Source organism: Schistocerca americana, chromosome 4 (assembly GCF_021461395.2).
Source record: "Schistocerca americana isolate TAMUIC-IGC-003095 chromosome 4, iqSchAmer2.1, whole genome shotgun sequence".
Lineage (NCBI taxonomy): Eukaryota > Metazoa > Arthropoda > Insecta > Orthoptera > Acrididae > Schistocerca > Schistocerca americana.
The window spans coordinates 431,739,625-431,745,588 of NC_060122.1; positions in this window are offsets into that span (position 1 = coordinate 431,739,625).

Sequence of the window (5,964 nt, forward strand, 5' to 3'; positions counted from 1 at the left end):
GACCGAGACGTGTAACCAATGGCACCCCATACCATCACGCCGGGTGATAACGCCAGTATGGCGATGACGAATACACGCTTCCAATGTGCGATCACCGCGATGTCGCCAAACACGGATGCGACAATCATGATGCTGTAAACAGAACCTGGATTCATCCGAAAAAATGACGTTTTGCCATTCGTGCACCCAGGTTCGTCGTTGAGTACACCATCGCAGGGCTCCTGTCTGTGTCAAGGGTAAGCGCAGCCATGGTCTCCGAGCTGATAGTCCATGCTGCTGCAAACGTCGTCGAACTGTTCGTTCAGATGGTTGTTGTCTAACAAACGTCCCCATCTGTTGACTCAGGGATCGAGACGTGGCTGCACGATCCGTTACAGCCATGCGGATAAGATGCCTGTCATCTCGGCTGCTAGTGATACGAGGCCATTGGGATCCAGCACGGCGTTCCATATTACCCTCCTGAACCCACCGATTCCATATCCTACTAACAGTCATTGGATCTCGACCAACGCGAGCAGCAATGTCGCGATGCGACAAACCGCAATCGCGATAGGCTACAATCCGACCTTTATCAAAGTCGGAAACGTGATGGTACGCATTTCTCCTCCTTACACGAGGCATCACAGCAACGTTTCACCAGGCAACGCCGGTCAACTGCTGTTTGTGTATGAGAAATCGGTTGGAAACTTTCCTCATGTCAGCACGTTGTAGGTGTCGCCACCGGCACCAACCTTGTGTGAATGCTCTGAAAAGCTAATCATTTGCATATCACAGCATCTTCTTGGTGTCGGTTAAATTTCGCGTCTGTAGCACGTCATCTTCGTGGTGTAGCAATTTTAATTGCCGCTAGTGTAATAGTTTATCTTCTCTCCAACGATCTCGATGAAAAATAGAGTAAAAGAAGAATATATCCATCATTACACTAGCTCACTACGTGTTACCTAATCTTGGCTTTTTAGAGACGATCAGTATGAAGACGCAATCACATAATGTTCGTGTTCCTTTGCGAGGTACAGAATTGGCAGGCAGCTTCCCTCGCGATCAAACACTCTAGTGCAGTCCTTGGGGCTGAAAATATAATTACGAAAAACCGACGGAACGCAGGTAACGGCGCTAATTGCACAGGACTGCGCTGACAGGGCTTTGATCAGCGACGCTTACGCGCCGGCAGGCGCTGTCAACATTAGCGGCTGCGGGTCCAGGAAGCGGCGCCGGCGCCGACGGTGGCGCCTCGCTGATATTTCAGTTCTCTTTGTCTGGCACACAAAGGCGCGCGCATCCGCCAAGCGCCACTTGCTCCGCGCCCCGCTCCTCGCCCGTTTACGGCGACCGCCCACACCGCAATCTCGCCGGTTCCCCGGGCGCGGCCGCACAGGGAAGCCAAATCCCTCCCACAGTCGAGTCAGCAGCACACTAGCCTGTGTTTACCAGCCAGCGCCGCGCTTTTGCGTCAGATTGGCATCGATACGGGCTCTTCTTGGAACTGAACCGAATTCACCGAAGAGCGACGGAACGCTTGCGTTGCATCTTCAAAGGCCAAACGTGCCTCGCAGAATATCAGAAAAGGTATGCGGTGGTCTACATTAATATTCACAGGTGCTGTAACAGAGCTGAAAAGTGATATAGAAGGAAAAATTTATTAACATAGCTGTTCCGTCCTATTTTCCTGTATATCTTGCAGCGTAAGATTTGCGCTTAAAAGGTTATTATGGTTCAAATGGCTCTGAGCACTATGGGACTAACATCTGAGGTCATCAGTCCCGTAGACTTAGAACTACTTAAACGTAACTAACCTAACGACATCGCACACATCCATGCCCGAGGCAGGATTCGAACCTGCGACCGTAACAGCAGCGCGGTTCCGGACTGAAGCGCCTAGAACCGCTCGGCCACAGCGGCCGGCTTAATGCCCCAGGCGTTTCACATATTCTCGCTCCACTTGAGTGCAACATACACAGCGTGCATACTACCATGTAAAACAGTCAGAAATGTCCGTATTTGGGATGATGTTCTACTAATGCGGAACATCGGGTTGAATGTCTGTTATGTCCTCAAAGCATTGCCCGTTCATGTGAATTTGTCCGCTGTGTCGTTTTGTGGTAACTCCGTCTCGTTACACGTGTTGAATTTTTCCCGGGACGAACTTCGCATGGACAATAGGCCTATCTCGAACACTTGATTTCGCGATATTGTTCCACTGAGATTTGCTACAGAACAACACTGAGACACTACAGTCGCACTGCCGCCACTTTAACACTGAACACTGCCTGCTCACGAATCACCGGTCCAATCCGTTGTTGCCGGCCGGTGTGGCCGTGCGGTTAAAGGCGCTTCAGTCTGGAACCGCGTGACCACTACGGTCGCAGGTTCGAATCCTGCCTCGGGCATGGATGTGTGTGATGTCCTTAGGTTAGTTAGGTTTAAGTAGTTCTAAGTTCTAGGGGACTGATGACCACAGAAGTTAAGTCCCATAGTGCTCAGAGCCATTTGAACCATTTGAACCAATCCGTTGTTTACAGTTGTCGGCCAGCTTGAACAGCTTGCACGTTATTTAATGCGCTCTGACGTCGCTTATACACCATAATAGAACTACTCTCTAAATTCTTTGGATGGATGTTGTAAAATAAAAAAAAGAACGCTTACTATGTCGTACGCGACGACAAATTGGCTGTTTGTGGAAAAGTAAAACCTGTACGGAAACGCCTAGTTTGGGCGCTACGGTGTGTTGAACTTTGAGAACAGCGTCATCAAATCTCCTTCGAATTTTGTTTGGTGTTCTACTTAGTTATAACAGGCCATTAGACATTAGTGTAAAGCTCAGGCACGGCCTACAACCGGGGAAAAAAGAAATTTTTAAAAATTCATAGGTAGGGAGCTGTGAAGCAACAAAGTTAGAGAACGGTTCCAGTTTGATGATGGGACGGTACACTACGTTTCGTGCCCGCCCATAGCTCCTACTCTGTCCTCTTCTCTCTCCCATTCCTTAGCTTCGTACACTACCCTCCCTCTCTCCTCCGATGAATGCCTTTTTCTTTTTCAAAAAATGGTTCAAATGGCTCTGAGCACTATGGGACTTAACTTCTGAGGCCATCAGTCCCCTAGAACTAGAAATAGTTAAATCTAACTAATCTAAGGACAACACACACATCCATCCCCGAGGCAGGATTCGAACCTGCGACCGTAGCGGTCGCGCAGTTCCAGGCTGTAGCACCTAAAACCGCTCGGCCACTCCAGCCGGCTTTTCTTTTTCAAGCATCAGTTTGCTGACAGGTTTGATGCGGCCTGCCACATTGCTCTCTTGTGTCAGCCTCTTCATCCCATTGGCAGATAATCAACACTTTCTTATATAAGCGGCAAAAAGTAGGCGACAGGTCCCATTTTCAATCTCCTGTACACGGCTGAGACACACACAGGTCACCTGTTCCGATCTACCTATTCCAGTTTGTCGACGACACTGCTTTCCTCGCCCTCCCACCAACTGTCCAGGCTTTTGCAAGGCTTCTTCCTATACAACTCAATAAAGCCTGGTACGTCAAAAGGAGCCCTGACATACCCCAGGAAATAATTAAACTCGTCGTTTCTATCCCCATGATTGTCACCTAGTCTTTTGCTCCTTTTTCCTGGCCTTTATCCTGTACCTGCCTTGAATCGCCTTGTTAATAATTGGATTTGGAAATGTTAGTGTTAGAGGGCCGCCGGTTGCCCTTTTTTCGCCACCCCTTTCCCCCAGAAAGGAATTTGTGTACTCCATCTGTCTGTGTATAGCGTTAGGCCACGTGAAAGTCTCAGAATGTTTACGAAATGTTTGCGATTCGTGTAACTGAGGCGTGACGTGGGTACCAGCCAGATACTTATGCAGTCGGATGTGGGGAAGCGTCAGAAATCCACATCCAGGCTGGCCGGGACACAGGCCCCACTTGGTAATCCGTTGGGCAATTCGGCCAGGGACAGACGCGCCTTCCCGGATCCCGGAAGTTGTGTGCTAACGCGAGCGGCTATCCAGCCAGTTCGATTTCCACGTAGTCATCCATAGCTAATCCTTCCATCTTACGAGCAATCTAAAATATGTACAGGGTGTTTCTATGTCTCCTCAACAAACGTCAGGGGCCGATAGTTGACATCATGGGGAACAACTTTTGTTGGAGACAAAGTGTGTTTTGACGCTTCCGGGCGACGCTAGGCATCCTTTTTCGTCTGAGAGGCGGCAGTACGTAGGCACTGTGCGACGTTTGTATGCTTCGCGTGAAAGGCGGAATGCCGAGCAAAACTGAAGTTGCTAATTCGCTTCTAAAATATGTTTTTCCGGCTCTATACTCTCTTTCTTACTGTTTTCTTGTTGAGAATCCGTCTGTCAAACATACTTCGAGCATGCAGCAGGTCGTCGTTCAATACCTTCCACGATATTTCAGCTGGGCTCCTGGCAGTCTTCCTCGTGTGAACCATCGAAGACTGAAGAAGATGTCCTTGGTTCCGCAATATATAGCGCGCTCTGAGAATTCCGCTCACGCGTCAAAATAAATTTAATAGACCGAGCACAGTATCTAGTGGTAACACCCTCGCTGGTGGAACCTCAGAACTCAGCTGTCCCCTACATTACCGCTCGCCCCGGCGTAATTCATACTAACATTCACTGTGGAAATAGAGAAACAACGTTATCTGTCTTTCTTGGATGTCTGTGTTAGACAGAAGAATAATGGCTCTCTCGGGTATTCATTTTATCGTAAGCCCACTCATGCTGATTTGTATTTACAAGCGCCGAGTTGTCATCACCTGTCGGACAGTCTCAGATTTAGACAGTTCGCCTAAAGAGCTCGCCCACCTAAAGATTGTGTTCAGGGATAACGGAGATCCTTCACGGCATAATGACATTGCGCTGTCAGTTAAAACTAAGATCTAGGAAGTGGATAAAGAGGAGAACTCTCTGGCAAAATCTTTAGTTTTTCTTTCTTTTGCGGGCAACATTTCGTTTAAGATAATAGGAATCCTCCATAACTTTCAGGTGAAAGTGGTTTTCCGCCCACCTTCTAAAACTGCAGATCCTCCCGGGCGGGTGAAGGACGATTTGTTATGCGATCGGTCGGAATCTGCCACTGCGGTATGACTTACATATGGTAGACCACACGTACCGTGAAGGAACGTTCCATTGAGCATCGACGCTGCACTCGCCTTTTGCAACTGAGCAAGTCCCCTATCGTCGAACATTGTATTTTCAATTGACGTACGATGAAACATAATAAAATAATAATTTTCAGCACAGCGCTATCTTGTTGGGACCCCATTATTAAAGAACTCTTGGAAAAATTCCTGGCGCAATATCTGATGAACCGTGATTACGTCACCCAGTTGAACAGTGCGTGGAGCCCTGTCATCTCCACGAGTTGCTCCAATCGAAGACGGTAGAGTATGCCGACGGCCGCGGCGAACAGTAATGCAGAGGATAGCTGAGTACCACAGTTCCACTAGCGAGTGTAACGTGGCCCGTCTTTCAAATTGATTCTGACGCATGCGCGGATTATTCATTGAGCGCTGTATGTTGCGGAACGGTGGACGTCTTCGTCAGTTTTCAATGGCTCATCTTGGAATGACTGGTAGGCGGCCAATCGAAATATCGTGGACGATCGACTGCATGCCCGAAGTCTGTTTGAAATTTCAGTTCGTCGGAAACATTTTAAAATTCATATGTCTATCAATTTACTGCGATAGATAGTACGTAGATGCAGCACACCTGTTTAATATACTCCGCTAGTTCGGTGAAATCTCGTCGTCCCAGGGTGGGCGAACATTGAAGGAAGGCTAACATTTCCAGAAAGTCCCAGCGAACATTTTGCCTAACAAACGTTCTTCCTCATGACGTGACCTGTCACGCCTAGGCTTTTGACACAAAGATTTTGAAACAGTGTTTATATAAGATGCTTCAGCTGCCCTTACAGCTGGGTTTTATGCAACCTACAATGCCTCCAAATA